The sequence below is a fragment of the Jaculus jaculus genome, chromosome 6 (assembly GCF_020740685.1).
Source record: "Jaculus jaculus isolate mJacJac1 chromosome 6, mJacJac1.mat.Y.cur, whole genome shotgun sequence".
Taxonomy (NCBI): Eukaryota; Metazoa; Chordata; class Mammalia; order Rodentia; family Dipodidae; genus Jaculus; species Jaculus jaculus.
The window spans coordinates 83,140,011-83,160,216 of NC_059107.1; positions in this window are offsets into that span (position 1 = coordinate 83,140,011).

The following is a 20,206-nucleotide window of genomic DNA, read 5'->3' on the forward strand; positions in this document are numbered from 1 at the left end:
ATAAAAACCTTGAGACTTTCTACAAAGACTTCCCATACATTTAAAAGCTATCATGGTTTAGATGCTCATACTATTCTTGGATAAGGAACACACAACTAATAGCTGTCTGTGGCACAGTGGTTTCAGGGTATCAAAAGTATACGGCAAAAAAAAAAAAAACATTGGCCACAATCACTAGCTTCAGTCAAGCAATAGACAAATAGACATTGGCAATGTGCTTCCACACATGCAACTTCAATGAGACATTGTCATCCTAAAGTGTGCACTAGAGGAAAAGGCATCGATAAAGGTTAAGTGCTTTGTCCAAGTCACACAAGAAATAGGTGACAGATCTGGGTCCTGAATCCAAGGTGTTTTATTCCAGGTTTTATGAATATAACACAAAGAGTTGCATCATGTTTAGATTAGCTTGAATTTAATACACATTTGGGGGGGTAGGGAAAAACCTAACGAAAAGAAAAAGCAGGGGTGAAGAAACTAAATAGCAAAGGCAACATCTCAGAGCCATACTTTTAGTGCCCACATGTCGTGGAATTGGCAAGTAGTTGAGCCATTATGGCACCAAGTGGGCTCCATTCCATTCTCAGATGTCCTCGTAACAGCAGAATCTCACCTCTCCAAATGTGATTCTAAGACTTAAAGACATGTATTTAAGGACAACACAGCCACCAAATACAGATGAGCACAATTAGTTCATTTCGTGCTCAAGCCAGGGAAACAACCATCCTAGTGAGCCTCACTGGTGGCTCCTCCATCACCCAGCATGCCTCGAGAAAAGTAGTGTTCTTACCCTCCATCTCACCCAACCCTGAACAGACCCACGAGAGAGAGGTAGGGCCAGTGTCAATGTCCCCCACCTCCGTCCTTCCCTTCCTCCCTTCATTCTCTCTTACACTACAAGGAAGGAGATCCAGGCAGTCAAAACTCCTTCAGATGAGGATCCCAAGTGTGGGACTTGCAGGGCTGGGCAGCACCTGGACATGGTCCAGGAGTCACAAGACACTTGCCACTTGGGCACATGGCTTGGACATGCAGACACCAGCTGTGATCATGCTGTACAGAGGCTGGACAGTCCTCCTCATAAAGTCTCCCAGGTTCTTATACATGTGAGGGATTTGAAAGGAGCCCAGTGATGGCTGTCAATAAATTCACTGCTCACTCTAAAAATCAGATAATCACAATCACACATCTGTTGGCTTTTCTTAACATGAAAAAATATGAAATCTCTGGCAGACCTTATTTTTGTGATTGCCAAAACAAGCTGATGAACATTCATATAACACTACTCAGGTACACAAGCTGATCGTGTTTGGAATGAGACATTAGGCCAATTAGGTAAGCTATTGACTAATTTGTGGCTCCCTCTGTGTTTCCCGTATGACTTTGGGATGCCCTGACCTTTCCTGGCTTACTAGATTGTCTCTAGTATAAGTTGCAGCATAAGAACATGGTGCCAGAGCAGCTGGTTTGGCACCTTGGAGGCCCCCAAAAGCATGAGTTCCCAAAACAATGATTTCTAACCAGCATTTGTGTCCTGGTACCCACACCCAAATATAAATCATAGCTCAGCTGTAGGGAATGGTTTCCTGTCATTTCTAAATATATATATATATATATATATATATATATATATATATATATATATATATATATTTGTTTGTTTATTGGAGAGAGAGCACACCAGGACCTCCAGCCACTGTAAACAATCTCCAGATGCATGTGCCAACTTGTGCGTCTGTACTGGGGGCTCAGACCTGGGTCATTAGGCTTCACAGACAAGTGCCTTAAGGACTAAGCCATCTCTCCAGCCCTTCCTGTCATTTTTTATGTGTCATAAGGGAAATAATGTGACTACACGCTCCTGCATCACAGCTGAGAGCATCTTGCTGCTCTGCACTCTTGCACAGCACACGCCGTGCTGGCTTTTGCATCTTTAGCCTCCAAGGCCTTCTTTTCACATACTAAAGTCCAAGTGCACATTTCAGAGCCTTGCTTATATTTGTGTGATCAGAGCCCAGGGAAGGCTTCCTGCCACACACAGTTGTGCCCGGTTCAGGGTTGTCTCAGTCAAAAGCCCATTCATTAAGTCAACACTTGGGCATGCTTTCCGATGTCAGGCACTATGCAAGGCACAGAGGACACCATCCACCATGAAGCAAAATGGCTGCTCCCAACAACTTCATTGCCCAGAGAAGGAGACATGGTCCATCACATTAGGGCTAAGGCCAAGTGCAGCGGTGAAGAGAAGGAATCAGGAGCAAAAAGAAACAAAAGCAGAGAAGGACTTGTTCCAATGGCTCTGTGACAAGTGACCAGCCAGCCAACTGCCATCAACGTGTCAGTGAAATAAGCTACCTTTGGCTTGGCATTTATGAGCAGATCCTGTTTTAGAATACCACAGAGCACAATCCTTATGCTTCACCATCAAGAGCCCTGGGTCAGATCCTCCCCCTGCCTCTGTGGGAGCCTGAATAAGGGGTTACACAGTAGGGCAGCACATTCTGGCCAAGGTGTTGGGTGAGTTCAGTCCATTGCTGGTAGGTTAGATCTCTACAATCCCATCAAGCTGAAAACTGCACGATAATTGTACTTTGCAGCCTTTACCCACTAACACACACACACCCATTTTTATTAAGTGTCTTAAGAAAATAGAGCTTACTATATCTGCTTGCCAAAGCCAACACAGGCTAATTTAGCTAATGTAACAGACCAGAAGAAAGAAAAGGCAAGCAGGAAGGTGAACACTGGACACGATCAACAGTCACGACAGGAAACGAGACTGGTTGGGTGTAGCCAGCGAGTCACCTTCGTGGCCACAGAACACACCTCCTCAAGTGCAGCCTAATACGGACCATTAAGGAGTCTTTGACAAACTCTCACGTGTGGGCGTGGAAGGGGGCTTCATCTCCTGGGGTGTGCTGGGGTTTGCTGGGAGCTAGCGGTCTATAACCTGCCCAGCTACCATGAGATCCTCTTCAGCCCAGCAGCCCCTTGCCTTAGAGGTTACCAGCGCTTTAATCCACACAGAACTCAAGGGTAACAAGAGCTGCTTGTCCTGACGAGGTAAAATACTATCCTAAATGTGCGTAATCGTTTTTACTTCGATTGCTCACTAAGTTCTGAATACTGCTGGTTTCAGTCCTCAGCTCAGCTACGCAGCACAGGACCGCGGCCCGCAAAAGGGGGAGCGCAGCGCCACCTGCTGCCCACCGCTGGGAGAGGCCAGGTTGCTAAGGGTTGCCAGGAAGTGTTGACGTTCTGTCAAGGAATATGTGAGATTTATTTGTTAGCAGTATATTTAGCACATATGTTTATTTTATTTTTGCCCCATTGACTACAAGAAATCTTATCTAATTTCAAGCAAAAGTAAATTTAAAATTTAAATCCCCGTTTATATCTTAATTGATTCAGTTCATAGAACCACAGCAGGCATTTTGTAACAATGTATCTGACCCTAATTAAAATGCTTTCTTCCACATTCATTTTAGGTTCTATAAAATTAATTCCTTGTACAGCTTAAATATACACAAATATAAAGGGAACTATTAAGGAGGAAAAACACTCAAACAATGTTGTAAAAGAGATGACACAAGTTATTAAGGTAAATATTTTAAGTGAGCATATTGAAATTAAAGGCAATTAATTAAAAGTAGCCTTGATTTCCAGAAAAGGCTGAAATTTGCATCGAGTGCTGATTTTTCTTTTATTTTTAGGCTGGGTCTCACTCTAGCCCATGCTGACCTGGAACTCACTCTGTAGCCCAGGCGAACCTGGAACTCACAGAAATACTGAGCACTGCAGCCCCGCCACGCCCGGCTTGAGTGCTGACTTTTCTGCTCTAGACTCAGCGTTGACTCCACTCTGACGCAGCCTGCTCGCAGGGTGACAGTGCGCTTCAAGGGCTCTCCGCTGTGAACTAGTAAACGCTGCTGAGGGCCAGAGACCAGCTTTCTACCATGGTTGGCATGAATCTTGTAAGTTTTAACCAGGATGTCAAGGATTGCTCCACAAGTCTCAAAATTCTTCTCCAGGTAATGCCAACCCTAGTTTCTGGGTCACAAGCACCATCAGACCTGGGCAGCTGTGCCCAGAAGCAACCTCCTGTGGCCACCTCCTCCCAACAGTGAGTACAGTTGATATTTTATTGAATATCTATACTTACAATTTGACATTGAAAGGATAGGAAGAGATACAATCCTTGGGCTGGAGAGATGGCTTAGTGGTGAAGATGCTTGTCTATGAAGCCTAAGGACCCAGGTTGGATTCCCCAGGACCCACATAAGCCAGATGCACAAGATGACACATGCATCTGGAATTGTTTGTAGTGGCTAGAGGCCCTAGTGTACCCATTCTCCCTCTCTCTATCTGCCTCTTTCTCTCTTTCTCACAAATAAATAAATAATTTTTTAAAATAGAGGCAAACCCAACAGTCTGGCCTTTTTGTTTTTATACAAGAGAGCAAGGGTGAGAGAGAGAGAGAATTGGTGTGCCAGGGCCACCAGCCACTGCAATCAAACTCCAGGCATATACACCCCTTGTGCACATGTGCGACCTTGCACACTGTACCACTTTATGCATCTGGCTTATGTGGGATCTGAGGAGTTGAACATGAGTCCTTAGGCTTTGCAGGCAAACACTTTAACCACTAAGCCATCTCTTAAGCCCAAATAAAATATTTTTAAAAGAGATGTTATTCTCATTTTTATTGCAACTATATCCAAAAATATTGAGAAAGAACATAATACTAAAAATAGACTCTTGGCCTGGAGAGATGGCTTAGTGATTAAGGCACTTGCCTGCAAAGCCAAAGGACCGAGGTTCCATTCCCCAGGACCCACATAAGCCAGATGCGCAAGGGGGTGCATGTGTCTGGAGTTCTTTAGCAGTGGCTGGATGCCCTGGCACACCCATTCTTTCTCTCTACCTGCCTCTTTCCTTCTCTCTATCTCTAATAAATAAATAAGCATAATATATTTTTAAAGTAGACTTTTTATACACACATCAAAAAAATTACATGTTTAGCCATAAGAAATTACTGCTCCTGAAGCTTGGGAGATGGCTTAGTGGGTAAAGTATTTGCCACATAGAGTGAGGACCAGAATTTGGATCCCCCAAACTCATAGACATACTAGGTGAGCCTGGCAGCCCACCTATACTCCTAACATTTGGGAGGCAGAGACAGGAGATTCCCCAGGGCAAGCTGGCTATCTTGACAAGCTGAATCAGTGAGCCTGAGAGACCCTGCCTCAGTAAAGTAGGGTGAAAAGCAATTGAGGAAGATACCCGAAGTCAACTTCTCTTCAAAAACATGTGTGCGCACACACACACATACACACACATTACTGCTACTCATTTTTTCACCTAAACTAAAGCCATTTTCTGTCTCCACTTCTCCAATAATACTTAGGAAACTCAGCAGTAGGTACACTAACAAGGATGTGGCTAGGGAAAAATATCCATTGTGAATACAATTTTTAATGATAAAGAAGGATAGAGACTATGTCTATGGATAAATTTGCTCAAGCTCTCACACAGACCTGTTTGTGAGAAAGCTGTCACACAGACCTGTTTGTGAGAAAGCTGTCACACAGACCTGTGTGTGAGAAGTTAATGCAAACGTCTTAGCTTATTATGAGTCTAAAAGTAGCATCAGTGTTTAGCATGTGCTGGTTCAAGCAACCGCCTTCAGCCACTGAGCCATCTCTCCAGTCCACATACACTGGTGTAAAGGAGCCTCTGGTGAGAGCTGGCAGTTTGGCTGTGCTACTCAGCTTCCACCACAGTGACAAACACCTGAGACAACCTGCTTAAAAGGAGGAACAGTTTGTGTTGTCACATGGCTTCAGAGGTCTCTGTCCATGGTCACTGGGCCTGTTGAAAAGCAAGGCATCATGGCAGGAGCAAACAGAGGAGGTTTGCTCACTCATATGTCCCCCATAAGCTCATGTCTTTTGAATATTTGGTCTCCAGCTGGTGGCAGTGTGAGAGGTAGAGCCTTGCTAGAGTGTTTCTGGGGACTAGCTTGAGAATGTTATTGTCAGCTCCCCCTTGCCAGAGCTCAGCTTACTCTTGCTACAGTCTTCCACATGCTGTGACAGGGAGTGAGGCCCAGCCTGCGCTTTACCATCTTTCCCTTGCCATCATGAAGCTTCCCTTCAAGACTTGTAAGCCAAAGTAAACCCTCTCTTCCCACCAGCTGCTTTTGGCCAAGTGTTTTGTTCCAGTAAGGTGAAGGTAACTACAAAAGCCCTCAACCTGACTTGCACTAGGCCTCACCTATATAAGATTTCACTGACTCCCAATAGCACCCCAGGCTGGGGACCAAGCTTTTTTATACATGGCCTTCGAAGGGTATTTATAGAAACCATAGTAGAGCTGGGCGTGGTGGCACACGCCTTTAATCCCAGCACTCGGGAGGCAGAGGGAGGAGGATCACTGTGAGTTCAAGACTACCCTGGGACTACATAGTGAATTCCACATCAGCCTGAACTAGAGAGAAACCCTACCTTGAAAAACCAAAAAGAAAAAAAAGAAAGAAAGAAACCATAGTTGTTGCTAAGGTAGTTTTGCAATCTTATATGACAGTTTAGAATGTGGCAAACTCTTCTGACTTTATATATAGACTTTGGACTTTGTATAAATTTAACTTTTTGTAGGTATAGGTGTGTGGTATGTATGCATTACAGTGGAAGCTTTCCTCAACAACTATCCACTTTATTCTTTGAAGCAGGGTCTCATTGAACCAGAACTCACCAGTTCAAGCAGACTAGCTAACTAGTGAGCCCCAGGAAGATCTTGACACTGCTTGAGCACTGGGATTAGAGGCATGTACCACCAGCTTCACACGGGTCCTAAGGATCTGAATTCAGGTCCTCATACTTGTACAACAAGCACTTTACCCATTGTACCCAGTGAGCCATCCCCACAGCCCCAAAACTTAACCTTTTTTCTTCTAATTTTGGCTTTTTAAAATATTTTTATTTATTTGAGACAGAGATAGAGAGGGGAAAAGAAAGAGAAAGAATATGGGTGTACCAGGGCCTCCTGCCCCTGCAAACAAAATCCAGACACATGCCCCACTTTGTGCATCTGGTTTTACATGGGTTCTGGGGAATTGGACACAGGCCATCAGGCTTTGCAAGCAAGAATCTATAACTGCTGACTTATTTTGGCTTTTTTAAAGGCAGGGACTCACTACATAGCTTAGTCCGTCCTGGGACTATCTATGTTGCTCAAGATGGCCTCAAACTTATTATTCTCCTCCCTCAGCCTCCTGAAGACTGGGATTATAAAAGTATGACACCATGCTGGACAAAAGTAGCATTTTCTTTCCTTCTTTCCTTCTGTATTTCTTTCTTTCCTTTCTTTCTTTCTTTCTTTCTTTCTTTCTTTCTTTCTTTCTTTCTTGCTTATATCCATATATTAATGCAACTCTTACTTTTGGTTAGAGAAGCTTCTCTTTTCAGATGGCAGTGACCACTGGAGAGACTCAAACCTCACCAAGAAGAAATGGCAATGGTGTATTCAGCACTGAAAGAAACATCTCTATCACACCCTGCAAGGCTCAGGGACCATTGCAGAAAGAAGTGCAGAGAACACAAGTACAAGAGGATGGAGATGAGTGCTTTGGAATGCTTCTTCCAAACACAAAGCGAACGTTTCATTTATGACCTCACACTGGCTGTCACGACTTACACAAGACCTGCATAATTTGAGGGCAAATTAAAAACAAAAATGATGACATCGAAATAGAAGAGGAACGACTTGGAAAGAAGAAAAAGTTCAATAGGGATGGGAGGAGGGTGGTGGGAGAGAACTATGATCAGGGTATATTGTGTATGTATCTAGAGGTTGTCAGTAACAAAATTAAAATAAATAACTAAATAATGGTGCTATTTTAGTGTTCAAAAACATTCAAAATCTGAGTTTTTATGTATTGAAAGACTGAAGTTATAATTTTTACATTAAGGCAAACTGTGTCTGCTTTTTTGACCTGAAGATAGGACCACACTCATGATAGCTATGATGAGCAGTCAGGTGTACGGCCGCAAAGCTGAGCGCTGAGTCTGTGTGCACATGATGAAATTCAGAAAGATACAAGCCAGATGTGCTTTCTTCAAAACTCGATAGCATTTGTTTCCTATAATTAACAGACCATCACATGCACAGCTTGCACCCCACCTCTCCTGGCTGTAGAGTCAGAAAAGGCAGAGCCAGCAGCTAGAAAACTATGTATGAAAAGTGCGTGCTGCTGACTTGTGATGCCATTGGTCCCATTGTTTTGAGTTGCTGCTTGGTTTTAGCTTTCTATTTTGTATATTTTAATTGAATATATTTATTATTTTAAAAATTATTTCTAAGCAGAGAAAGAGAGAATTAATGGATGTGCCGGGGCCTCCTGCCACTGCAACTGAACTCAAGATGCATGTGCCACTCTGTGCACCTGGCTTTATGTGGGTATTGAGGAATCAAACCCGGACTGTCAGACCTTGCAAGAAGTGCCCTGAAGTGCTGAACCATCTCTCCAGTCCTAATGTGAACATTTTTATGGAATACAATGTGGTATTTGTTGGGAGCTATGAACCAAACCTTAATACTCAACTACCAGAAACAAAGACTGCCATATAGCAAGTTAAGTTTCTACTTCCTCACCTAATACTCAACTACCAGAAACAAAGACTGCCATATAGCAAGTTAAGTGTCTACTTCCTCACCTAATATTCAACTACTAGAAACAATGGGATCGTACACCTGGCTAAACACCCCCCATCCTGCCGGTAGCTGATGAAGAAACAAAGGCACTGCAGTTTAACCGGTAAGTCTGTGATCTTTGCCCTAACCACGTCCCCTTCCCCCTATAACTCCTTGCCCTGACCACGTCCCCTTCCCCCTACAACCCTATATAAACCTACACGTAAGAATAAACTCTCGAAGCCTTGACAAACATCTAGCATGGTCTCCTTCTTGTGTCTGTTTGCCTTTTCCCACCCAGGTTAGCTTCTCCTCAAGTCCTTGTTCAACTTCCTGCTGGCCGGGGCAGGTATTATGTGATGATAAAAGTCATTAGTATTTTCATCTCCTGAAATGTTTGTCATTTCTTTGTTAGAGAACATGGAAGTCCTCTGCTCTGGTTCTTCATAAAATAGATCTTGAAGGGCTACAAACCATAGCCACCCTCTTGTACTGCAGAACAGCAGAACTTCTTCCTCTGTCTAACATATTTTTATAATTTTTTGTTTATTTTTATTTATTTATTTGAGAGCAACAGAGAGAAAGAGGCAGATAGAGAGAGAGAGAGAATGAATGGGCAGGCGCGCCAGGGCTTCCAGCCACTCCAAAAGAACTCCAGATGCGTGCACCCCCTTGTGCATCTGGCTAACTTGGGTCCTGAGGAATTGAGCCTTGAACCGGGATCCTTAGGCTTCACAGGCAAGTGCTTAGCCACTAAGCCATCTCTGCAGCCCCTGTCTAACATATTTTAATACTCACTAGCCAAACTCCCTCTAACCACTACCATCCCTAGCCATGAATGAACACTGTTTTACTCTTGACTTGCACAAAAAAAAAAATTAAATTTTTTAACTCAGACTTATGATTGAAAACATGTAGTCCTGATCTCTTTGTAACTGCTTTATTTCTCTTATTGTCCCCTAGGTCTACCCATATTGCCACAGGTGGCAAAGTTTTATTCCATTTTATGGCTGAATACTATTCCATGTGCACTATCTATCTATATATCTATATCTATATCTATATCTATGTATCTTAGATATAGATATAGATATAGATATAGATATAGATATAGATATAGATATAGATATATAGAGAGATACTATACACATACATATATTGTGTGTATATATATATATACAATATATATTATATTTATATTATTATATAGAACTGTATTTATATTACATATATTATGTATCATATATTATTATGTCATATATATTTATATATGTGTATATATATATACGATGCCTGTGTATAAAACATTTCTGTATCTATTCATCTGTCAGTGAATAATTAGGTTGATTCCATTTCTTGGCTGTTGAAGTTGGTACTTCTTAAAGGAACTATATATTATATATCTTCTTTCACCTTTTTGATTAATTTAATATTATTTACTCTATAAAAAGACTATTTTATCTAAGAGAATACAAATAAATCATATGGAATCCTCAGTTTTGGACAATGGAACACTCAGGAGCCATAGATCATTGCTAGAAAATTTTCAGTGCCAGGGATGGGATACCTTCCAGTGAGTTGTTGGCCAGGGAGGTCCCTGATGCCCCCAAAACATTATAGGCCATTGCCGAGGCCCTTGGTTTCCCACCAGGAATCGATGGTAAGACCCTATTGCTGAAGACTGCACATACTTGGGCTGCAAGGCCACTGAGAAATCCTGCTGGAACTGAGCTGATAAACTCCTCCATGTAGACCACCTGACAGTAAGCTGGAAGAAGCCATTCTCCATGCAGTTCAATGGGAGAAAGAGATACCACCAGTGAAGATACTCAACAATGAACACTGCAAGCCAGGCCAAATGAGCCAACGGGTGCAATAGTGACATGCCTATCATGGTGGAAACGAACTGCCCTCCAATTGGATTGGAGGCCCACTCCAAGGGAGGGAATACATCCCTGATACTGAAACCTAAAACAGGGGTAGTCATGAGCCCCATATGCTGATGTCTGGATAAGTGTATATACTATGCTTATCAAACTGCCCAGTAAGCACTTCTCTTAATATTCATACCCTTATATTAATGCTACTCTCACTTTGGATAGAGAATCTTCTCTTTTCAGATGGCAGTGACCTTGGAACGACTCAGAAGGTATCATGGTGCTGTAAAGAAGTGATTGGAGTACTGAGTAACATCTAGATCACACCCTCCAAGGCTCAGGGTCTAATGTGGAAGAAATGGTGTAAAAAATGTAAGAGCCAAAGGAAGGGTAGGACTCCTTACAACATGCTCCCCTCCAGACATAAAATGGCCTTGATATCCATGATCTCATAGTGCCTGACACTACCTATACAAGACTATCATAAGAGGAGGGAACGATCATGACATCAAAATAAAAGAGACTGATTGAGATGGAGAGGGAATATGATGGAGAATGGAATTTCAAAGGGAAAAGGTGGGGAGGGTATTACCATGGGATATTTTTTATAATCATGGAAAATGTTTTAAAAAATTGAGAAAAATAAAATAAAATAAAATAATAAAGCTTTTCATTTAAAAAAGAAGACTATTTTAGTAAGAAAATATTTTAAATATTTCATTCGTTAATAACCTATAGAATTATATTCTTACATATGTTCATAAATTTACATTACTTGAGGTTTTCTAAGCCTATAATTTTTATATTTAAGATGCACAAAGTTTTGGGTCCCACTAAAAGTTTTCAGGAATCTTCCAGATTTGTTTCAAATAAGTTATAGATGATATGTGGATATCAGTGTTCATTTCACATGTGACCCAAATAGATATCAAAGTACCAGTGTCTAGAATATCATGATGTATACTGGTGTGCAAGCAGAGATGCAGTGTTGAGGAGGAGTGAGGAACAAGTATTTGAGACCTACATTCAAGACTGAAGTAGGACCTCCAGAAGCCATAACTGTAGGTGGTACTCTCCCTCCAATATATTTTAAACAAAAATAATATTAAGCCACTAATCAAGTCAGAGTCCTTATTTATCTCATAATCAATGCATTGAAAAATATTTTGGATCTGGAGAGATGGCTCAGTAGTTAAAGATACTTGTTTGCAAAGCCTGATGGCTTGGCTTTGATTCTGTAGTACTTATATAAAGCCAGAGATGCACAAAGTGCATGCATCTGGAAGTCGTTTGCAGTGGCAAGAGGACCTAGTATGTCCATATTTTTTCTCATTCTCTCTCTCTCCTACACCCTTTCAAATAAAGAAATAAATGAATACTTTAAAAATATTTAATTTCCTCCACCCAAAAAATTTCTAAAAAAATGATTTCTGGTTCTCCTGATCTGATTTCCCTGCATAAAATGCTGTATGTGTACAAGAAGCCCAGGCCTTCCCGCAGTCCTCCTAGTTCTCCTGGGACCATCACCCCACCTCTCAAGTCCTCCCAGTTCTCCTGGGACCATCACCCCAACCTCTGCAATCCTCCCAGTTCTGCTGGGACCATGACTTTAACCTCTCAAGTCCCTTCTCTTCTGAAACACAATGGAGGGTTTGATCAGATGGCATCCCACTTCCTAGCCAGCTCTAAAGCCTTCCTTCCTGCTCTGTCACTGCAGGCCCAGCCTAGGCAATGTTTAGAACTACCTTTGAATCCTCCCTCTTCTCTTTAATAACTCACTCATAGGGCTGTGCGAATGAATGCTAAAAAGGCTTAACCTTTCCAGGTTACAAGCCATTTGATAATACTATTTTATAATAAACACTACATTTTATAATACTATTTTAGCATCATTAGCTTTAAGTCCTCGGGTAAAGGGATTTTCGTGCACAAACATAGTGTCTGTTGTGAATAGAGGCTTTGGGGAAAGACTGATAAGGGATTAAGAGAAGTTTTACAGAATGGCCAGGGGTTTGCTGAGGACATGGAAAATAGTCACTCTCAAATACTCCTCCAAGGAGTACAATTTAGCTATAGCTTTCAAAGTTCAGATGTGTATACCTGCCACAAAAAGCCAAAATATGGATAGAAGGATTAGCTACTTTTTAGACACTGTACTTTAGACTGGTTGGAATGTAAAATGCACCTCTCATCCTCCAGCCTCAGGTGTTGGAATACTTGATCCCCAGTTGGTGGCACTGTTTGGTTTATAAAGGCTGAAGAACCTGTGGGAGATGAGGCCTTGCTGAGGAAGAGAGTCACTGGGAGTGGTCCATGAGGTGGTCTTACAGCCTAGCTCCTCTTGAGCATTCATTGCTTTGCTCTCCTTCTTCTCTGCTAAAGTGACTAGGTGAACCAACTTCCTACCTGCCATGTTCCATCTCTGCCATTACAAACTCTCCCTTAAAACTGCAGGCTGAAAATAAACCTTTCCTTCCTTAAGCTGCTTCTGGTCAGGTATTTTGTCCCAGCAAAGCGAAAGTAACTGCTACAGACACCAAGGGGTATCAAGCTGTCATAGTCAGCTTCAGTTGCTCGGATGAACTTGCAGACCAGACACAGTTTATAGGAGGAATAGAATTTATTGAAGCTTACGGACTCGGAAAGTTTTATAATGGCAGAAGCTGGCCTCCTTTCACAGGTCTATGCAGAGAGTAAAAAAAGCAACCACCACCAGCACAAACAAGCACACTTCAGGAACCCAGGCAGAGCTCAGACACTCTGCATATCTTATCCTGGAATTCAGATCTACACCAGTAACAAACACATTAGGATTGAACCCCAGGATCCACCCAGTGGTACATCCTCCAGCCAGGCAGCTGGAGATCTAAATTATAAGCTCTAATATACTGGTTAATCTATTGGGAGACATCCACCCAAACCACTACAAAAGTCTTACATAGACCCTGGAATTCTACACCAGTACTTCAGGAATCTAGGGCCTCCAGCAGACTGACCAGTGAGCTACATCCCTAGCCCAAGAACAATCTAAAGAGGAAAGCCCCACCACTACTGTTTTTTAAAGTCTCAAAGGTGTTGAACATCAAAAGTTTACATCCCACATGCACAGGATTTAAAATGATAAGCCAATCTGCAAACCACATAGGCTTAATTAGAAGTTTATGTAATGAACACCTTGTTTCTTCTTATATTCCTAATAATAATAATAATAATAATAATACATGATTCTATAGTGTTGTTTCATTTCATTCAAGGGTAAAAATCAAAGAGTTTACAATATTACATTATTGCAAAAGTTTTGTATAAAACTGCAACTTGCCAACACTGTCCCCTAAGGTAATCTTATCTTACTCTTCCTTTGGAAAGTGACTAGGTTGAGGTGAGCTCATGAGATCAGTGCCTGGCACAGTGAGACTAATGCTCTTATAAAGTGAAATAATAGTGAGTTTGCTTCCCCTCCCACCATACCAGGTGGAACATAGCAGAGAGTATGTCCACTACCAAGCCCAGAAGAAAGCTTCACCGGGAAAGGAGTTGGCCAGTAGCTTGATCTTGGACTTTCCAGCCTCTGGAATTATAAACCACTAATTCTGTGGCATTTTATTATCATAGCCCAAGATGTCTAGGACAGGACTAGGATTATGAAATCAACTAAGGGAACAGATTTTGTTTGGTTTATCACTGTATTTCCAATCCTTAGTTGACACTGGGCACACACTATATTTTTGCAATGAATAAATGACTAAATGAGTTCCCAGAGTCTTGGCTAGAATATGGCATACTTGAGCTACCTCAGATGTTAGCTGATAAGTACACAGTAAGGTAGGTCTATGTTTAACCTTAAACTTATTTTTAGATTAAACAATGATATGAATCTAATTTTCAAATGGCAATATAAACACCCCATCTTCAATACTCTACAACATTGTCAAAATACAGACAGAAGCCCTGCCTTAGGGATGCTCATCTGCCTGTGATAACCTCACAGCATACCAATCCTGTCAGCACCTGTATGGGTAACCTCCACTGTGCTGGGCTCCTCAGCTCCCAAGCGGGCATGCATACTGGTGAGCATGTGTTGGCTTTAGGGAGCGGTTCAGCTGGCTCTACTAATCCCATCTAGATACATTTCTTTGAGATTGATGAAAATAAGATTCTTTCTAAAGTTACAAGTGTAACTGAAAATCAAGGCCAAATGGACCAGAAATGAGAAGCAATTTATAAATCCTGAGTTTGGGCTCACTGGAGCCAATTATTCTAACAGAGACAATCTTGGGTCTTTATCTGATGCTTGAGAGAGCCTGCTTACTGCAAAGAACATACATTGGCAGTTCTCACTGTAATTGAGGAAAAGCCTCTTGGATCACAAATTCATCCTGCAGTGACTCCAGGATTCCTCTGAGACATAATTCTCTTCATATGTTTTCCAAAAGTACATGTTTCTCCCATCCACAGTTCTCTAGCCCACAAATGTACCCCATTGATTGTCTCAGTGTACAGTGTGTTGATTCTCAGTCCCCAGGATACAAGGTGAAAGAAACAATAACCAAATGCAGAAAATATTGATTTGCAACCATTGATCCCAGGCCCCAGGGTGTCAAAAGATTAGTTACTTTTTAAAAGAAGTACTGAAGGTGACTTTCAACTACTTTTTATTGACTAACACAAACCAGATAAGTCATTCTGTTCAAAGCCATCCACTCTCTTCAGGAGCAATGATGAGCAGAGCTTTTTATTCCTTTGCTTGAGAGCTACATAATAGTAGGCTTGAAAAAAACCCTGTTAGGCTAGAGAGATGACTTAGCAGTTAAGGGGCTTGCCTGCAAAGCCAAAGGACACAGGTTCAATTCCCCAGGACCCATATAAACCAGATGCACAAGGTCCGCATGCATCTGGAGTTTGTTTGCATTGACTGGATGTTCTGGTGCAATATATAAAAATATTTAATTTTTTTTAAAAAAGGAAAAACTGTGTGTGTGTGTGTGTGTACGTACATATGATACTGAAGCCCCAATCCGGAACTGCGAAGATGCTAGGCAGCGCTCTCTGAGTTACATTCCCAGTCCAAGATCTAGATAACACTGTCATCATATTCTTCAAATATATATAAGCATATGTTGTGCTATTACCAAATGAGTTAAGGTATTTTAATGATATTGATAATTTGTATACTTTTATTGTTTATGGTGTTTTAGGAGTCGCTCCAAGTGATTGACACATATTAACTAATTTCACCATGACAATAACCTTCTTGTCAGCAGTGAGGCACGGCATGCCCAGCAACCTAAGGAGTTCCCTTGGAGTTTTAGGGACCTCAACTAAGGCAAACCCAGGATTTTGAGCCTTGACAACACAGAAAAGAATTTTGTGAAGAGCCATTATTAATCATAGTTGGAGATTTTATCAAAGGTAGCAAAAGAGGCACTCAAAAACTGAATGAGAACACACCTGAGAGCATGCTTGGATGTGGGCTTCTCTAAGAAAGAGTCACAGAAAGTGGGCCACAAACAAGGGTGGGTGTGAGCTCTTTGTGGGGGATTCATGTAGGGAATTAGACACACAAGTGTGGGTGTGAGATCCTCGAGGAGAACCACAATTAACTGCTAGTAATATACACCCTTTTTTGTGGTTCTCAAATTACATCTCTTTGGTAAGGTCTCACTCTATCCCAGGCTGACCTGGAATTCATTATGTAGTCTCAGGGTGGCCTCAAACTCATGGCAATACTCCTACCTCTGCCTCCAGAGTGCTGGGGTTAAAGTCATGCACCAGCATGACCACCTCAAGTTACATCTCAAAAAGTTGCCATGTAGGTTGATATTGTATATATGTAAGTACAGTGATTGTGATGGGGAGGTAATATGATGGAGAATGAAATTTCAAAGGGGAAAGTTGGGGGGGAGGGAGGGAATTAACATGGGATTTTTTTATAATCATGGAAAATGCTAATAAAAATTTAAAAAATAAATAAATAAAATGCAAAAAAAAGTTGCCATGAATCAGTTTTTTCCCCTTTTCTTTCTCTCTCTCTCTCTCTCTTTCTCTCTCTCTCTCCCCCTCTTTCCCTCTCTTCTTCCCTCCCTCCCTTCTTCTCTCCCTCCCTCCCTCCCTCTCTCTCTCTCTCTCTGTCTTTGGTAGGTGAGATTTTAGGGTTGCTCTAGAGGTATCTTGGGTGGTATAATAATTTGAATGTGATAGTGTAAATGTATGGCCCCATAGACTCAAGTGGTCTATTATTTTAATATAATTTTATTACATTAAATTTCAATTTATTTATTATTTTAAAAATTTAAATTTATTTATTATATCATATTATAATTTTATTATAAATTTGTAACTTGGGTCTCCAGCTGTCTGGCTAGAGGAGGTTCCCTGGGGGCAGCTCCTAGAGTCCAGCCCTAAGGTGGGCTTGGAGGCAGATCTGGATCCCAGCCTAAAAATGTAGAGAGATCAATATGAGCTCTAGTGTTCCTTGCTTGATATTTGCTGGCTGTTGGTGGTTTCTCTCTGCTTGAATCTATGGAAGTAAATAGCTTCTTCTGCCACTGATGCCCTGGATTTGTAAACTGAAATAAACCTGTTCCTCTCATAAACTGAGTCTGGTTGGATGTTCATCCCAACAATGGAGAGCTGATTAAAACAGTTGGGGTTACAGTCTGAATAGATAAAACCAGGAGCTACTAAGGAAGCATGAGGAGTTTTGTTGTAAATGAGGTTTCTAATGTTCCTAGAAAATAATAGGCTCTAGCTAGGAAGGGAGAAAGGCCTGTCACTATTGGTAGTGCTAGAATTCTTGCTTCTCTTCTGGTGAGAAGCTTCATCCTGACTTCTGGGTGAGGTTCTCCTTTTCCCTTCCCATGCCCCAATTTTTTTCTTGTCTTTCTATCCTTCCTCACCCCAAGACAGGTACCAATGTTATCTCCATTTTATAGAAGATGAAACTGAGGCACATAAAGGTTGAGGAGCTTATCCAAAGTCAAATAGCTAACGAGCAGCAGAGCCAGGCACTAGCAAGCACTCTACCACCTAGCTATATTCCAGCCCTACAAAGCCAGGCTTGAATACAAATAATTTGAATCTAGAAAATATGCCCATCGGTGATTAGCAAACAAAGTTACAGGTTTTCTCATGGCATTTTCAGATGGAGTTTTGGTTGATTCTTCCTTACCCATCTCTTCGTCTCCATCTCCTTCCCCACTCCCTGTTACCAGTAGTCATGCCTCTCTCTCTCTCGCCCCCCCCCCCGTGTGTGTGTGTGTGTGTGTGTGTGTGTTTGCGTGCGCGCGTGTATGTGTGCGCATTTGTGTGTGTGCGCGCGCACATGTGTGTGCGTGTGTGCGTGTGTGTGTGTGTATTTCCAGGTTCTTGGTGCATACGAGTAGTTAAGCAGCAAGAAACTATTAAGAGCAAAGTGATAGTAAAGATTTGAATAAATTCTCAAAGGAGCAGTGGAGAGTGCTCAAGGAAGAAATTTGGGTTTCTTTTTATAGGATTTTTAATAGAAGGATGGATCACTTGCTAGGGCCGCAGTTTGAGTGGTCTTCTGGCTTGATTGGCAGATTTCGTTTATATAACACTTTCTCCTCTGCACTTATTCCTTCACATGATGCATCTGACTTTAATCATGCATACATACAGTTATATACAGGCATAAGATAAAGATAGGGGTTTTTCCCTAATATTCTCCACTTAAAGGACAAAGTTTGCTTCACTGCACAAGCACCTAAAACCAGTGCAGGCCAGATAGCCCTCTGATGGTTCCATCTCAGACATATTTAAGAACATATTTGAGTAGGAACTGATCATAAATAATAGTCACTAAGGGGAGGAGAAAGCTAGCTTATTATGGGCTGAGGTATATGTGCAGCTGGTACAGAGCAGGGTCCCAGGTTGCCAACAGGTAGCTAGATGCATGTTTAGAAGAAGGGCATTCACTGCTCAAGCCAAGCAGCGTCTCTGTGGCTAGACTATTCCCTCTGCCTGCTTGCTTCACTGCGCCCGCACCGCGTGTTCCCAGGGCTCCCCTGCCACCCGCATGCCACTTGTGTTCCATCGCCACCTCCGCCCTCCGCACCCTCCTTAAAGCCTCCAGTTCCCCTCTCCTGGCCCATCTAGCTTCTTTACCCACACTCACTGGTACACAAACACATCTAATTAACAACTAGAAGTTAGATCTGCATATGACAAAGAACATTTGATATCTGTCTTTCTGAGATGAAATAATACTTTTAACCAGTATTACAATACTAGCCCTCAAATGTTAAGGAAGATATAAGAAACTTCATAAACTATTCAAATTTTAGACGTTCTACATCTGAAGAAAATGAAAACACAAAAGTAACTATATAACTTGTAAGCACTTTTCTGGTTTAGTATTGAAAACAATAACTTAGAAAAGAATAAAATTGGGTTGGATTTAGCAGTTAAAGCTTTGCCTGCAAAGCCTAAGGACCAAGGTTTGATTCCCCAGAACCCATATAAGCCAGATGTACAAAGTGGGCATGCATCTGGAGTTTGTTTGCTGTGTCTGGAGGCTCTGGTACATCCATTCTTTCTCTCTCTCTCTCTCTCACTCTCTTGTTTTAATATTTTATTTTTATTTATTTATTTGAAAGAGGGAGAGAGAGAGAGAAAGAATGGGTGTGCCAGGGCTTCTAGCCACTGCAAATGAACTCCAGATGTATGTGCCACATTGTGCATCTGGCTTTCGTGGGTACTGGGCAATGGAACTGAGGTCCTTTGACTTTGCAGGCAAGTGCCTTAACCGCTAAGCCATCTCTCCAGCCCATCTCTCTGCTTCTCTTTCTTCCCCTCTCTCTCTCTCTTATAAATAAATTAAAGTTAAAAAGAATAAAATTGAGATAGTGTACGACTCTCATCTCCTTACATCTCCCTATCTCCCACTCCCAGCAAGCCATAGTTATGACTTCAAAGGCTTTACTCTGCAGGATGGCCCAGACAGCCTGGCTCCTTCCTCAACCACCAGCCTACACTCCACACATCTCCCAAGGCCTTTCCTTCATAGGGAAACTTCCCCTCCATGAAATGGAGCATAGATAAGGCCTTCCTTGGGCATTCTTCTCTCTTCCTGATCTAAAGTGGGTGTCTTGTCTCTCTGCTTTCTCTCTGTCTCTCCATCTCTGTCTTTCTGCCTCTCTCCCTTCCTACTGCGTGGGCCTTTTTCCTCTTTCTTTTTCACTTTCCCTTCCTCACTCTGCCTCCACATCTTGGTTCAAAGTTGGTTTGGCTTTTTCCTGGTCCCCTTCCACCCTTTGCTATTCCACTTCTGGGACCTCTGAGTTTCCCTTGTAGCTGCTTGGGCCAGCTAGTGACAGGCGAGGGTGGCTGCCACAGCCGCTGCCACGTGTCTTCTGAAGCCAGTAGTCTGCATTCCTGGATCCTGTCCTCTGTCCCTTTTGTCCCAAACTGCAGGCTCTCTCACCATCCTGCCTCTTTCCTCTCAGTCAGATCCAAAGTTTTCCCCTTCTCCCACTAGCCTCCAAAACCACTCTGCTCTGAACCACTCAAGAAGTGAACCTCACTTCTCCAAGCAAGGCTGTGTCTCAGTTCCTCTATGCGAACCTAATAACAGTTGTAACTGAATATTCAGGGAGGATGTCCCATTATCATGAATAACC